This window comes from Erpetoichthys calabaricus, chromosome 3, assembly GCF_900747795.2.
Source record: "Erpetoichthys calabaricus chromosome 3, fErpCal1.3, whole genome shotgun sequence".
Taxonomy (NCBI): domain Eukaryota; kingdom Metazoa; phylum Chordata; class Cladistia; order Polypteriformes; family Polypteridae; genus Erpetoichthys; species Erpetoichthys calabaricus.
In genome coordinates this window covers 10814267-10831729 of record NC_041396.2, presented here as the reverse complement: position 1 = coordinate 10831729, position 17463 = coordinate 10814267, and the positions used below count along the sequence as shown (strand labels likewise).

Here is a 17463-nt window from a genome sequence, read left to right as displayed (position 1 = left end):
AGTTCCCTGATCACGTAAGGCCCGCCAGTCCCTGCAGCGCCCCCTGGCAGCACCCACAGAACCCAAGAGGGCTGTGCCAAACTCCAACTCCCATGAAGCCCTTGTGGGAATCCAAGGCACCACATGTAGTGTCCATAAATATTTGGACAGAGACAACTTTTTTCTCATTTTGGTTCTGTACATTACCACAATGAGTTTTAAATGAAACAACTCAGATGCAGTTGAAGTGCAGACTTTCAGCTTTAATTCAGTGAGGTGAACAAAACGATTGCATAAAAATGTGAGGCAACTAAAGCATTTTGTTAACACAATTGTGGTAATGTACAGAACCAAAATTAGAAAAAAGTTGTCTCTGTCCAAATATTTATGGACCGAACTGTAATGCCCCGTGTATGTCCTTACCCCCCCTCTCCCAAATCACAGGGAGGATAGAACTGATGGCCTAATGGTGTACGGTGCAGTGTCTTAACTGGTAGACCACATATTTATTAACCCCCCCCCCCGATTCCCCCCCACTTCATTTCCTTTTCTCCTTCCGCTGTGTTCCCAGCACATTCAGGAATGCATTTCACTTGAGAACGTCCATGAATCACGTCAACCATATTTGTATGACTGGAGCTGTCATAGAGTGAACTTTGGGTTCAAGCCCGAAATCCAAACCAGCTGTTGCCGATGTTCCCAGTTGATTCCCAGACTGTCAATGAGCTTTTTTTTTTCTTTTTATATCGTCGGCAGACATTACACTCCCTTCCTTTAAATTTGGACAGGAACAATAAAAGAGGATCCCGACTCCCTCCAGCCGCCTAAAAAGCCTGCCCTGTCTTCACCGGGGCTCTCGTGTAAATCTCTTTGGCTTCAGCTGGGAATTTGATTTCCAGAAAGTGCGGTGCCCAAGCGAAAGAAAAAAGAGAAAGAGCGCCCTTTGAGAGCCCAACAGAGCGGCTGTGTCTGAACAACTTGGCCGCCGAAGCGCTCCAAGTGCCCCCCACCCCAAACCCACAAAGCCCCCGGCAGCTGTCCTTGCGCGCTCACGGGGTCGACGCCTCCGCAGCTGTGCCGGGCTGGCAGCTCCCTTTGAAGTCCACGGTGGGCCAGCGGGCAGCTGCGCGATTGATTTTGTTCCGCACTTGTGTCTCGAATGAGATAAGCGCAGCTCAGGTTACGTTGTCTCAGCATGGCAGAGGGGGTGGGGGGGGGGTCCCGTGTGGGAATACGGACGTCCTTTACTGCAGAGGTCAGGGAAGAGCCATGGAGGATGCACTTCCGAACAGACTGCTGCTGCGTTCATTTATTTCGTGTTGTTCAGTTTTATAGTGCCTTACCAGACTGGGGGGGCTGGGGAGGGAATTAAAAGTGACGTTGTAATCATAACGGATAGCAGCTGACGCAATACAATTAACACATCCGTGATGGCTTATGGGTGCTTTGAACACACACAGCGCAGCTCTCCGCCATTAGTGTAGTTGAACCCAAGGTCAAAATCAACACGGACGCTCCGCTGCGGGATGGCACCTTCGATAACCAACGCACCGTAGTGAGGGAGTAAAACCTGCTGAAAGTCACCAAAGAATGTTGGCTTCTGCAGATCAGTCAGCTGTTTGGGCACCGTGAAGTGTGGCATACATGGGTGGGCATCCCGGCTGGGGTGAGACAAGGTTCCTAACCTGGACTGGAGGCCAGCTCTTCAGAAGCTGTGTCTGCCAGGAGACAGGCATGAGAATGCCAGTACAGAAGGGGTACCCTGGCTTCCTGGCCAGGTTGGACCCAGCTGGGAGGCCAGTGTGATGCACACACCAGGGGGTGGGGAGAGACAACCCATTAGAAATACATGATCCCCCAATACACTAGGTGGCAGCAACCCTGAACAATGTTAGCAGTTCAGACACCTGCAAGGCATGCTGGGAACTGTAGTTTCTGTGGAACCGCCTTGTTGGGTTCTGTGGGTGCTGCTAGGGAAAAAATGGGAGAAAACCTGTCAGGAATACATGCTCTCCCAATACGCTAGGTGGCAGCAACCCTGAACAATGTTACCAGCACAGACACCTGCAAGGCATGCTGGGAACTGTAGTTTCTATTGAAGAGCCTTGTTGGGTTCTGTGGGTACTGCCAGGGAAAAATATACACAACCTATCAGGAATATATCCATCCATCCTTTTTCCAACCCGCTGAATCCGAACACAGGGTCACGGGGGTCTGCTGGAGCCAATCCCAGCCAACAAAGGGCACAAGGCAGGAATCAATCCTGGGCAGGGTGCCAACCCACCGCAGGATACACACAAACACACAACAAGCACACACTAGGGCCAATTTAGAATTGCCAATCCACCTAACCTGCATGTCTTTGGACTGTGGGAGGAAACCCACGCAGACACGGGGAGAACATGCAAACTGCACGCAGGAAGGACCCGGGAAGCGAACCCAGGTCTCCTTATGCGAGGCAGCAGCGCTACCACTGCGCCACCATGCCACCCTATCTGGAATATATGCTCTCCTAAAATACTATGTGTCAGCATCCTTGGGTGACGGTACCTGTTCAGACACCCGCAAGGCATACTGGGAACTGTACTTTCTATGGAACAAGCCTTGTTGGGTTCTGTGGGTGCTGCCAGGGAAAAGAGGAGAAAACCTGTCAGGAATACATGCTCCCACAATACGCTAGGTGGTAGCAGCCTTGAGCAATGTTACCTGTACAGACACCTGCAAGGCATTCTGGGAACTGTAGTTTCTATTGAAAAGCCTTGTTGGGTTCTATGGGCACTGCCAGGGAAAAAGATAGACAAGCTGTCAGGAATATATGCTCCCCCAAAATGCTATGTGGCAGCATCCTTGGTTGACCATACACGTTCAGGCCGGGGCCCATAGAAGAAGAAGAGAGAAGCGCGGAGGAGGTCATTTGACTACAAAGAAGGCAGGGAGACAGAGCCCTCAATGGTCAACGTTTTTGTGAATTTAAGACACGGCACGTACAAATTTATGTTTATTCTTGGACTTTTGTTTTAGGAAGCTGCCAATTAAAGGATGTTCAGCTGGTTTGACACCCCAACCATCGCACATGTGTCTGGCTCCTCAATCACAATGTATACAGCGTAAATTATTCATGCAGGTAGCACAGATCAGGTAGTGACATCCCCATCCAACCCTGACATAGACTCCATTCGTTGCCATGATGATTCGTCACCAGCCACATTTGTAATGATTTTGTGGTTGGTTCACCCAGCAGAAATCCGTTAAGAAGGTCTCTTTGCACACTTCATCTTGTGGCTCTATGACGAGCTCTGGTGAGGGCACACCACCAGTTTCATTTACACAGCTGATGTATTGCGTGAACTTCATTTCACTGTATGATGTTGAGTCTCCTCTGCTTAGGTTATCACAATTCATGTATCCGTGTGCTTTAGGCCTGTAAATATTTATCAATAATCTTCACTTGGGAATGTTTGATTCACGTTTACAACTTACAGAACTTTGATCGAATCGAGAGGACAACTCACCATTGTGCAGATTAAGGGGAGTTTGATTGTCTGACACAATGGGCATTTATTTCTCTCCAACTCTGAATGATCTCAAGATACCATCCTATTTAAGATTCCAAGCAACGGGACATTGAGCTTTTAGTTGCTTTCATAGGAGATGCCCCTTCAGTTTGTCGCAGTGAATTTGTTGGGTTTGCCGGTGACCTTTGTGATCGAATGAAGTATGGCAGGTCTACACGAAAAACCATTGTGGGGACACATTGCGTCATCACAAAGGTCTGTTGAAATGACTAATGCAATGCATGTTATTACTACAAATGTCTGTGATGTACCATCTTTTGGAATGGCAAATGCAATGCACATGTCTCTGATATATGCCATTTGGTATGAGTTTCGCAAAAGCAGTATTAGTGTTTATAATGAGTCATCTGTTGGAATGGCAAATTCAATGTATTTTATTGCTGCAAATGTCTGTGATGCACCGTCTGTTGGAATGGCAAATGCAATGCACATGTCTCTGATATATGCCATTTGGTATGAGTTTCGCAAAAGCAGAATTAATGTTTATAATGCGTCATCTGTTGGAATGGCAAATTCAATGTATTTTATTGCTGCAAATGTCTGTGATGCACCGTCTGTTGGAATGGCAAATGCAATGCACATGTCTCTGATATATGCCATTTGGTATGAGTTTCGCAAAAGCAGTATTAGTGTTTATAATGCGTCATCTGTTGGAATGGCAAATGCAATGCATTTTATTGCTGCAAATGTCTGTGATGTACCATCTGTTGGAATGGCAAATGCAATGCACATGTCTCTGATATATGCCATTTGGTATGAGTTTCGCAAATGCAGTATTAATGTTTATAATGCGTCATCTGTTGGAATGGCAAATGCAATGCATTTTATTGCTGCAAATGTCTGTGATGCACCGTCTGTTGGAATGTCAAATGCAATGCACATGTCTCTGATATATGCCATTTGGTATGAGTTTCGCAAAAGCAGTATTAGTGTTTATAATGAGTCATCTGTTGGAATGGCAAATGCAATGCAATTTATTGCTGCAAATGTCTGTGATGTACCATCTGTTGGAATGGCAAATGCAATGTACATGTCTCTGACATATGCCATTTTTTTTGAGTTTTGCAAAAGCAGTATTAATGTTTATAATGCGTCATCTGTTGGAATGGCAAATGCAATGCAGTTTATTGCTGCAAATGTCTGTGATGTACCATCTGTTGGAATGGCAAATGCAATGCACATGTCTCTGATATATGCCATTTGGTATGAGTTTCGCAAAAGCAGTATTAGTGTTTATAATGAGTCATCTGTTGGAATGGCAAATGCAATGCAATTTATTGCTGCAAATGTCTGTGATGTACCATCTGTTGGAATGGCAATGCAATACACATGTCTTTGATATATGCCATTTAGTATGGAATTTGTAAAAGCAGTGTTAATGTTTATAATGCATCATCTGTTGGAATGGGAGATGCAATGCTTATGTCACTGTTATATGCCATTTGGTATTAGTTTTGTAAAAGCAGTGTTCATACTTGTGATGCACCGTCTGTTGGAATGATATATGCAATGCATATGTTTCTGATGGGCGGCACGGTGGCGCAGTGGGTAGCGCTGCTGCCTCGCAGTTGGGACACCTGGGGACCTGGGTTCGCTTCCCGGGTCCTCCCTGCGTGGAGTTTGCATGTTCTCCCCGTGTCTGCGTGGGTTTCCTCCGGGCGCTCCGGTTTCCTCCCACAGTCCAAAGACATGCAGGTTAGGTGGATTGGTGATTCTAAATTGGCCCTAGTGTGTGCTTGGTGTGTGGGTGTGTTTGTGTGTGTCCTGCAGTGGGTTGGCACCCTGCCCAGGATTGGTTCCTGCCTTGTGCCCTGTGTTGGCTGGGATTGGCTCCAGCAGACCCCCGTGACCCTGTGTTCGGATTCAGCGGGTTGGAAAATGGATGGATGGATATGTTTCTGATATATGCCATTTGGTATGGGATTCAAAAAAGCAGTCTTAATGTTCATGATATGCCATCTGTGGGAATGAGAAATGCAATGTATATGTCTTGGTTATGTGCCATTTGGTATGGAGTTCATAACAGCAGTGTTAATGTTCATAATGCACCATCTGTTGAAATGACAAATGGGATGTATTTTATTACTATATGCATTTTTTTCTGCAAATGTCTATGATGTGCCATCTGTTGCAATGATACATGCAATGCATATGTTTCTGATATCTGCCATTTGGTATCGGATTCAAATAAGCAGTGTTAGTGTTCATGATATGCCATCTGTTGGATTCACAAGTGCCATGCAAATGTCTCTGATATATGCCATTTGGTACGGAATTCGTAAAAGCAGTGTTAATGTTTATAATGCGTCATCTGTTGGAATGGCAAATGCAATGCTTATGTCTCTGTTATAAAATATTTGGTATGAGTTTCATAAAAGCAGTGCTAATGTTTGTGATGCACCATCTGTTGGAATGACAAATGCAATGCTGTTGTCCCTGTTATATGTCATTTGGTATGAGTTTTGCAAAAGCAGTGTTCATGTTTGTGATACACTATCTGTTGAAATGACAAATGCAGTGCATTTTATTGCTGCAAATGTCTGTGATGAACTGTCTGTTGGAATGGCATATGAAATGCATATGTCTCTGATATATGCCATCTGGTTGGAATTTGTAAGAGCAGTGTTAATGTTCATAATGTGCCATCTGTTGGAATGGGAAATGCAATGCTTATGTCTTTGGTATATGCCATTTGGTATGAGTTTTGTAAAAGTAGTGTTCATACTTGTGATGCACCGTCTGTTGGAATGATACATGCAATGCATGTTTCTGATATATGCCATTTGGTATGGGATTCAAAAAAGCAGTGCTAATGTATATGCCATCTGTGGGAATGACAAGTGCAATGTATTTTATTACTGTATGCATTTTATTGCTGCAAATGTCTGTGATGTGCCATCTGTTGCAATGATACATGCAATGCATATGTTTCTGATATCTGTCATTTGGTATGGGATTCAGAAAAGCAGTGTTAATGTTCATGATGTGCCATGTGTTGGATTCACAAATGCGATGTATATGTCTCTGTTATATGCCATGTGGTATGGGATTCATAACAGCAGTATTAATGTTGATAATGCACCATCTGTTAGAATGACAAATGCAATGTATTTTATTACTATAAATGTTTGTGATGTGTCATCTGTTGGAATGAGGGAAAAATAGCAGCCAGGAAGACACACAGATTTGCAGACAGGCATTTGTCCTTAATTTAAGGTAAATATAAATTTATCATCACTTTACACTATGCATTTATTTGTTTGAAACAGTCCACAATATTCTTCCTCCGTACTGGGGAGTTGGGTTATTCCTACAATATAGCAATGTTGTATTTTGATTTTCAATGCATTCTTTATGGTAATCCCCAGTGGCTTCCTTCACCACGACAATACATTTGATTGTGCAAATTCACCGTGAACGAGCCGCGAGCAGCTGAAGCGAGTGATAATGAATTGAAATTTTGGAGCTGAGTTGGCAGAAGACTTGCGTCTCGAGGCAGCCTTCAGAGGGGCTGGGGGGGATGGGGGGTTGGGGGGGGCTCGCAGCTTCTGAAAGGAGGCAGACGCTGTCAAAGAATTTGGGTTCTCAGTCTGCGCTCGAGAGCCTCATTTGCATATCATTTGAATCTGGTAATTAACGATGAAATCAATTGAGTCACGGCGGGGGCCGCTCTCTGTTCTCACTGTGAAGCACTGCAAGGCACATCATCCAAAGTGGTATTAGCTTCTGTCAAAATGTCAAAAAAAAATGATTGATGAGTTAAGCCCTGCCCCTTTTGGATTGACGTCATTAAGTCCCGCCCCATCCTGTTTTCCCGACCGGCAGTCTGGCCCCTTCCGTGACCCCCGCCCCTTCCTGTTTTCCCCAGGAAACATCTGTCCCTTCCGTGACCCCCTCCCATCCTGTTTTTACCCCAGGAAACTGTCAAGATCCGTTTGGCGGATGGGTGCCCCTTCCTTGAACCCAACCCCACCCCCTGTAGGCCCCAGGAAAACTGTCAAGATTTATTTGACGGATGGGTGCCCCCTCCTTGAACCCACCCCCACCTCTCAAGTTCAAGTTCAGGCATGTTAAGGAAGAATCCTCGACATGTTTGGGCCAGTCTCTAGCAGACCCAGCCGTCCACACCTCTTGGTGGTCCCAGGCATTCTCACTCAGTTTCCAGCCCACGGTCAGTTATCCCTGATGACGGTCCTTCCACTTCTCCCCGAGGAGAGACCGCCCACACACACACACACACACACACACACACTGGATGGTGGCCCCAGGCATTCTGACTCTGAGTCCAGCCCCCGGGGGCAGTCCTTGATCATTTCTCCCGAGGTGAGCCACACACACACACATGTTTCAGCCTGTCCAATCTGTCTTATAGCCATTCCTGTCTCTATTGCTTTGGGTAAGAAACCTCAAGATCTATTATTTAAAACATCTATCTAACCTTTTATCTACGTCAAAATGATTTCTCCAGCTCACAGTCAGTCTCTATGCTGAAAAAAGCCTTTACTTCACACCGCCGGGTGCACACAGAAATACATCATGGCCGGCTCTCTGTCTACACCGAGCAGCGAGGTGTACTGCCAATGCCGTCTCAAAAAACAAGGCCCGCTCATGCCTGTGGTGACGTCACAATCGAGGTGCTACAGCAGCAACAGACGCATATAGAGAACCTGTCGCGTTGTACGCGTGTAAATAAATTATCCATCCATCCATCCATTTTCCAACCTGCTGAATCCGAACACAGGGTCACGGGGGTCTGCTGGAGCCAATCCCAGCCAACACAGGGCACAAGGCAGGAACCAATCCCGGGCAGGGTGCCAACCCACCGTAGGACACACACACCAAGCACACACTAGGGCCAATTTAGAATCGCCAATCCACCTAACCTGCATGTCTTTGGACTGTGGGAGGAAACCCACGCAGACACGTGGAGAACATGCAAACTCCACACAGGGAGGACCCGGGAAGCGAACCTCAGGTCCCCTAACTGCGAGGCAGCAGCGCTACCCACTGCGCCACCGTGCCGCCCGTAAATAAATTATTCCCGTGTAAAATTAATTAATGCAATGCGTGAAATAACAAAGGCAAGTCAGTTGCGTTATGCATTTTATTTATTTTTATATAAAAGTCACACATAACGTTTAAATCACATATTTGACATACTTAACAGCGACTATTATATAGATATCAGCAACTCAACATTAATGCAATTAATGCCTTAAACATGAGATTAACCTAAGAGTAACACTGAATACTGTATTGAATAAAACAATGCAATACTGAATGTTCATATATGAAAATGACTATGATAAAGTAAGAAAAATAAAACTAGAAAATCACAGCGACGAGTGGTTGGCACCATATGAAAAATGAATATTTACATGCATCTCAGGAAATCACATATTCCTGGATTAAACAGAAGTAACGTGAAAAATAATGCAGATTTACCCATTAATAATCACAAGAAAAGCTACATTTAACACTTTGTTAATGCAGTTAAGTCTAAAAAAATAACAAGCAACACCAGATAGTCAATGGGTGGGCCTCTCTGGCAGTGTCTTAAATTGGTTTGAATCCTACCTGGCAGGGAGAAAATTCTTTGTTAGTTGTGGTAATTACAACTCAAAGACACATGATATCCTATATGGTGTTCCACAAGGCTCTATCCTGGGTCCACTGCTCTTCTCAATCTACATGCTTCCATTAGGTCAGATTATCTCGGGACATAACGTGAGCTACCACAGCTATGCTGATGACACACAGCTGTATTTATCAATAGCACCTGATGACCCCGATTCTCTTGATTCACTAACACAATGTCTGACTTGTATTTCAGAATGGATGAATAGTAACTTTCTCAAGTTAAATAAAGAGAAAACTGAAATTTTAGTGATTGGCAATAATGGATACAATGAGGCTATTAGAAATAAACTGGATGCATTAGGATTAAAAGTCAAAGCGGAGGTAAAAAGCTTAGGGGTAACCGTTGATTGTAATCTGAATTTTAAATCGCATATTAATCAGATCATTAGGACAGCATTTTTTCACTTAAGAAACATAGCAAAAGTTAGACCTCTTATATCATCGAAAGATGCAGAGAAATTAGTTCATGCGTTTGTTTTCAGTCGACTAGATTACTGTAACGCACTCCTCTCAGGACTACCCAAAAAAGACATCAATCGTTTGCAACAAGTGCAGAATGCAGCTGCTAGAATCCTTACCAGGAAAAGAAAATCCGAACACATTTCTCCAGTTTTGATGTCACTACACTGGTTACCTGTGTCATTCAGAATTGACTTTAAAATTCTGCTTATGGTTTATAAAGCCTTAAATAATCTCGCCCCATCTTATATATCGGAATGTCTGACACCTTATATTCCAAATCATAACCTCAGATCCTCAACTGAGTGTCTCCTTAGAATTCCAAGTGCAAAACTTAAAAGAAGTGGTGAGGCGGGCGGCCTTCTGCTGTTATGCAGCTAAAATCTGGAATAGCCTGCCAGTAGGAATTCGCCAGGCTAATACAGTGGAGCACTTTAAAAAACTTCACTGTAATTTAATCCTGATACTCTGTATATCCAATTCATTATAATAACTATTCACTCAACATCTGTACTAACCCCTACTCGCTCTTCTGTTTCCTTTTCCGGTGTCCTGTTGGTGGTGGCTTGCTCCACCACCATCTACCCAAAGCACCATGATGTTCCAACAATGATGGATGGATTAAAAGCCAGAAGTCTGTATGACCATCAGCATCAAGTGACTCCGTGAGAACCCTAACTAGAAAGAGGACTATTTCATTTATGTTAGGTAGAATGCCCAGAGGGGACTGGGTGGTCTCGTGGCCTGGAACCCCTGCAGATTTTATTTTTTTCTCCAGCCTTCTGGAGTTTTTTTGTTTTTTTCTGTCCACCCTGGCCATCGGACCTTACTCCTTTTCTATGTTAACTAATGTTGTTTTAGTTTAATTTTGTATTTTGTCTGTTTGTCTGTTGAGCTACTTTTTGTATGAAAATGTGCTATAGAAGTAAATGTTGTTGTTGTTGTTGTAGAGTTCTGCATTGGACTCCTGTCTGTAAAGTCCTGTTATTTTCCTCTCACAGTTCCAAAAGTACATGGGGTTATCAATGTGATACCCCAGCTTTTATCTAGGTTTTTGTACAAGGGCTAAGCAGAACGTCTTTGACTCCTGGGGTAAATTTAGGTTTTTAAATAAGCAGACAGATAAATATATATACACTAACAAAGTAACCAATAAATGCATGTGCGGTAAACTCCGTTTTTGAAATTCTCAAGATTCTTTATTTGTCACATGCATAGTTATACAGGACAACAGGCAGTGAAATGCATCCTGATCTGCTTATCAAAAACTGTGCAAAGTTAGAAGAATATCAGTTAGATTAACAAAAAGTCATAGATTGAAAGATAACAGTATAGTAGAACATAGATAGATAGATAGATAGATAGATAGATAGATAGATAGATAGATAGATAGATCTTTATTGTCATTGTCACTTTTACAAAGGAACAACGAAATTGAAGGTGCAGTCGACTCAGTGTGAGGAATAAGAGTTAAAAAGACAAAAAGACAAAAAGAGAGAAAATAATAACAAACCGAATAGTAATAAATATACAAATGGCACTTGTTGACTTAAGGTCTATATTGCACATTGGTAGAATGATACGGATCAGTTTTATTCTGAGTTCAGGGCCATGATTGCTTTCGGATAAAAGCTGTTTTCAGGTGGTTTCTCCTGGTTTTCATTGCTCTGTATCTCTTGCCCGATGGCAAAAGCTGGAAGAGGCAATGACCGGGATGTGATGAATCCTGTGAAATGTCAATTGCTTTTTTGCGGCATCGGGACGTGTAGATTTGTTGCAGAGTGGGGAGGGTACAACCAATTGTTCTCTCCGCTGTCCTGACGACCCTGTGGAGCGCTTTCTTTTCTGAGGAAGTGCAGCTGCCGTTCCACACACACAGTCCGTATGTGAGCACACTCTCGATGGAACAGCGATAAAAAGCAGAGCAGATTTTTTGGGAGATGGTTCTTTCTGAGAATTCTCAGAAAATACAGTCTCTGCTGCGCCTTCTTTAGCAGCTCCTTGGTGTTGGCGCTCCAGGTCAGGTCATCCTCCAGCTCCATACCCAGAAACCTGAACACCGGGACCCTCTCCACACAGGCCCCGCCAATGATGAGTGGCTGGATGTCAGTTTTGTTTTTCCTAAAGTCAATAACAAGCTCCTTTGTTTTTTTGGTGTTGAGGAGCAGGTTATTGACTGTGCACCACTCTGACAGTCGCTCCACCTCGTCCCTGTATGCCAGCTCACCCTCCTTGCCCAAGATGAGTCCGACCACCGTCGTGTCATCCGTGAACTTTATAATCTTGTTGCTATGATGAGTGAGGAGCGGGCTGAGCACACAACCCTGCGGCGTCCCGGTGTTGAGGCTGAGAGCAATGGATGTGTGGAGACCCAGCCTGACCCTCTGGGAGCAACCAGACAGGAAGTCCAGTATCCAACTGCAGGTGAGTGATGGAAGTCCCAGATCTGCCGGTTTGGACACCAGTCGTTGTGGGAGGATGGTGTTAAACGCCGAGCTGAAGTCTACAAAGAGCAGTCTGGCGTAACTCCCCTGCTGCTCCAGGTGGGTCAGGGCAGCATGAAGGGCTGTGGCCACAGCATCCTCCGTGGATCTCTTTGCTTTGTAAGCAAATTGAAATGGGTCCAGGCCTGCTGGCAGGCAGGCGATGATATGACTCCACACCATAATAAATAGGTAAAATTATGTGAATAAAGTAGAATTAAATGTTAAGATGCAATAGTGTAGTAATTATTGTGCAAAACCAAAGTTGGACTGGTGCATAGTTAAATGAGGCAGTTTGTTTGTTTGCGCTACTGCAATCTTTACTTTTTTTTATATTTTCTAATTTTCCTACTTTCATATCCTTTAACTTTCTCCACATGTGTATAGCGCCGTTTTTTTTTTTTGAGCCTTTCTAATTTCCCTGGTTTCATAATCTCTAACCTGCTCTGCATGTGTTTAGCGCCAGCGTTTGTAACCATCATTATGAAGTTCTACTTTGTCCTTTTATTCATTGTCTTTTAATTCTGAGCCATACAGTAAAATACATAGAACAGAATAAATCCTCGGTACAGTATAAAAATAAAAATTCTAGAAGTACGGAGTAGAATTTCACATTAGATGATATCACATAATATGATTTGGATTTGTATTAAGTCCTGGAGACCTCATTCATCAAGCTGCCATTCCACATCTGAAATAGCGCTAATCCGATGAAAGGACCCCTCATTCCCATGTCACCATTCATCAGGGATGACTTTACCTTAAGCAGGCAACCTACAATTTAAAGAGATTGTTATTTTCTTGTTAATTGTTACATATGCATTATTTTCACTTTAACTTTAAAAACTTTTGTAAAAACAATACTTGTTTCTTTATTTCCTGCCCCGCGCGAGGTTACATCTCTTTCTTCCCAGACGTATAATACTGCTCGTGTTGTGAAGGGTGTTATGGCTGAACGTACGCTAAGGATATGCCTTTGGATCATTTGCTGTCTATTTGCTGCTTGCTAGCTGCCTCTTCTGCCTGTCGCATGTCGTTGTTTTAAGAGCTCGGAGCACACGATGCTTGCCTGCCAAAAGCAATCCAACAACTGCTAGCTTAGAGGTCTGTTGACTTGTTTTAAATGATAGATAGATAGATAGATAGATAGATAGATAGATAGATAGATAGATAGATAGATAGATAGATAGATAGATAGATAGATAGATAGATAGATAGATACTTTATTAATCCCAATGGGAAATTCACATTCTCCAGCAGCAGCATACTGATACAATAAACAATATTAAATTAAAGAAAGATAATAATGCAGGTGAAAAACAGACAATAACTTTGTATAATGTTAAATGTTAACGTTTACCCCCCCCCGGGTGGAATTGAAGAGTCGCATAGTTTGGGGGAGGAACGATCTCCTCAATCTGTCAGTGGAGCAGGACGGTGACAGCAGTCTGTCGCTGAAACTGCTCCTCTGTCTGGAGATGACATTATTTAGTGGATGCAGTGGATTCTCCATAATTGATAGGAGCCTGCTGAGCGCCCGTTGCTCTGCCACAGATGTTAAACTGTCCAGCTCCATGCCAACAATAGAGCCTGCCTTCCTCACCAGTTTGCCCAAGCATGAGGCGTCTTTCCTCTTAATGCTGCCTCCCCAACACACCACCGCCTAGAAGAGGGCGCTCGCCACAACTGTCTGATAGAACATCTGCAGCATCTTATTGCAGATGTTGAAGGACGCCAGCCTTCTAAGGAAGTATAGTCGGCTCTGTCCTTTCTTACACAGAGCATCAGTATTGGCAGTCCAGTCTAATTTATCATCCAGCTGCACTCCCAGATATTTATAGGTCTGCACCATCAGCACACAGTCACCTCTGATGATCACGGGGTCTATGAGGGGTCTGGTCGTCCTAAAATCCACCACCAGCTCCTTGGTTTTGCTGGTGTTCAGTTGTAGGTGGTTTGAGTCGCACCATTTAAGAAAGTCATTGATTAGGTCCCTATACTCCTCCTCCAGCCCATTCCTGATGCAGCCCACGATAGCAGTGTCATCAGCGAACTTTTGCACGTGGCAGGACTCCAAGTTGTATTGGAAGTCCGATGTATATAGGCTGAACAGGACCGGAGAAAGTACAGTCCCCTGTGGCACTCCTGTGTTGCTGACCACAATGTCAGACCTGCAGTTCCCAAGACGCACATATTGAGGTCTGTCTTTAAGATAGTCCATGATCCATGCCACTAGGTATGAATCTACTCTCATCTCTGTCAGCTTGTCCCTAAGGAGCAGAGGTTGGATTGTGTTGAAGGCGCTAGAGAAGTCCAGAAACATAATTCTTACAGCACCACTGCCTCTGTCCAAGTGAGAGAGGGATCGGTGTAGCATATAGATGATGGCATCCTCCGCTCCCACCTTCTCCTGATATGCAAACTGCAGAGGGTCAAGGGCGTGTTGAACCTGTGGCCTCAGGTGGTGAAGCAGCAGCCTCTCCATGGTTTTCATCACATGTGACGTCAGAGCAACAGGCCGAAAGTCATTCAGCTCACTAGGACGTGATACCTTTGGGACTGGGGTGATACAAGATGTTTTCCAAAGCCTCGGGACTCTCCCCTGTTCCAGGCTCAGGTTGAAGATGCGCTGTAGAGGACTCCCCAGATCCGATGCACAGACCTTCAGCATGATGGCTCACTGCCTGGTCTCGAGTGACATTGTAAAAGCAATACCTGTCTTTTATTACTGGCCACAGGCGTGGTTGAATTCTTTCTTGCAGGATGTATAACGCTGCTCGCGTTGGGTTGGGGTAACTGCTGTCGCAGCTTTCTCTACATGTGTACAGTGCCATTTTTTTTTTTTGAGCCTTTCTAATTTCCCTTGTTTCATAGTCTCTAACCTGCTCTGCACGTGTTTAGCGCCAACGTTTGTAAACGACTCTATGAAGTTCTATTTTGTCTTTTACTCACTGTCATTTAATTCTGACCTGGATTGGACATGCTTTTTTTTTCAATTCCACTTGTTCCCGGGCTGATAATTACTTTCCTTATTTTCTGAATTTGCACCTCGATTATTCATTTTTGCTCTTTTTTTCTGTCCAACACATTTGAGTCTCTTTTCTCCGCGCCCGATTGGACGTGCTTTTTTTTTTCCATTTCACTTGTTCCGGGCTGATCATCACGTTCCTTATTTTCAAAATTTGAACCTAGATTATTGTTTTTCTTTTTAGCATTTTTTTCTCTCCATCGCTTTTGGGTCTCTGTTCTCCACGCTTTTCTTTATTCTTCGTTTAATCGTCGACGTTTCATTTCTACCCTTATTCATTTCATTTCTACCGTACTGACCTTATACACTTTATATGCACTGAGAGCCCTGGAGCAGTGTGTGCACCATGACTGCCTTTGCACTACTGATTTGGTTTTTTTTGATATTTATTGTTCTATGTTCCCGTGAGACGCACCGTGGCAGGTCTCTTTCGTCTCGCGGGTCTTTAAATTATCTTTCGAGAAAGATCACGTATCGTAGACTATCAGGACAGGGGGCAGGATTTCTTTTTATAATAGAGAGATAAAAAATTTGACTCATATTCAGCATTAGTAACAATTGACTGGAAAATCCAAAACATTTGTGTAACAAATCTGAGGGCCATTTCAGACCACCCCTGTCTGAGTCAAGCAGGTAATTATATTCCTGTGAAAATTCTAAATGCAATGACTTATCCATGACTAGCTCATTTCTGTACATGTCACACTGAACTGCGCCTGTAACCATTTTAAACCCTACATAACCAGCAACAAATATAAGTGACTTTGACTGTGCCTCAGTTAACATTAAATCATCACATTTAGAGATAACAGTAACCAAATCCGAATTAAGAACCTCAACATTGTCATCATTTGAACTATCAGTTGTTTCAGTACATTGGAAAATGAAGTCTAATAATGACACTTGACCTTTAGAAACAGACACAACATGCAATAAACTAATCAGCTTCAATTTTTTTTTCAGACTCCTGAATCTCTTGTATGGAGATAGATAGATAGATAGATAGATAGATAGATAGATAGATAGATAGATAGATAGATAGATAGATGTGAAAGGCGCTATATAATAGATAGATAGATAGATAGATAGATAGATAGATAGATAGATAGATAGATAGATAGATAGATAGATAGATAGATAGATAGATAGATAGATACTTTATTAATCCCAATGGGAAATTCACATTCCCCAGCAGCAGCATACTGATACAATAAATAATATTAAATTAAAGAATGATAATAATGCAGGTGAAAAACAGACAATAACTATGTATAATGTTAAATGTTAGCGTTTACCCAACGGTGGAATTAAAGAGTCCCATAGTTTGGGGGAGGAACGATCTCCTCAGTCTGTCAGTGGAGCAGGACAGTGACAGCAGTCTGTCTCTGAAGCTGCTCTTCTGTCTGGAGATGATACTATTAAGTGGATGCAGATGTGTTAGTTTGTACCAGATAATTGACGATATTTACCAAAGCGAGCTTCCAAACAGTCAGTTTGGAATTTTCCCATCAAAACATAGTTCAAGTTCAAATTTCCAAGCAAATATGGAATTAAGTCAATAAATGTTAATACTGTGTGTTTCAGTGCTACCATTGTTTCATTAGTCAGTCGTCGCTCTCGTGGTTTGCAACTCAATTCCCATTCACCTAACCAGCTGTACACATCAGTTAGAAATGAAGCACGATCATCATTAACATTACAAATTGGCATGCCATCCACATCTCTTTTGTTAAAACCTTTATCACATGATTTAACATTTAAAATTTTCCACAACTTCAGAATGATTTTTATGAATAATTCAGTTCCTGCTACATCTTTACCAGTGTGTTCTCTGTATGAGCGCGCAGCGCCCAGGTACGTGTTTATAGCTGCAATCTGAATGAACGGAGCGCCACAGGTTGGGAAACTGATAGACCCCAAGGCTGTGAGCCACAGGGGCTGCGCATGCGTGTCGGGAGCTAAACCCCCACGAGATGTAAAAAGTTTTTTTTTTTATAACTAGATCGATATAAGATCTGTAAAATCACGCACACCGTTAAATAATAGGCAACAGGATCGATATAAGATCTTGATAATCACGCACAGCACTAAATAAGAGGAACCTTTTAAAGAACGTCTGAGACGTATAAAATCAAACCTCGGAGTTATGTTTTTAAAAAGCCCTGCCAAGCTAGAGAGCCTTAAACACTCCTCGGCATGTCCTTTGGAAGCGAATCATCGCCCACAAGCGCCTGATCTTGAAGCCCGTATCAGATCGTTCGGGGCAGTGTGATATTAAAAGATTTCAAATGCTTACAAA

At 43.2% G+C, this 17463-nt stretch overlaps 1 protein-coding gene across 1 annotated transcript in view; it reads left to right on the top strand.

The window, feature by feature from the left end:
- inka2 (inka box actin regulator 2) overlaps positions 1 to 17463 on the top strand; it is a 361375-nt gene that overhangs the window by 259414 nt on the left and 84498 nt on the right. The window lies entirely within an intron of this gene.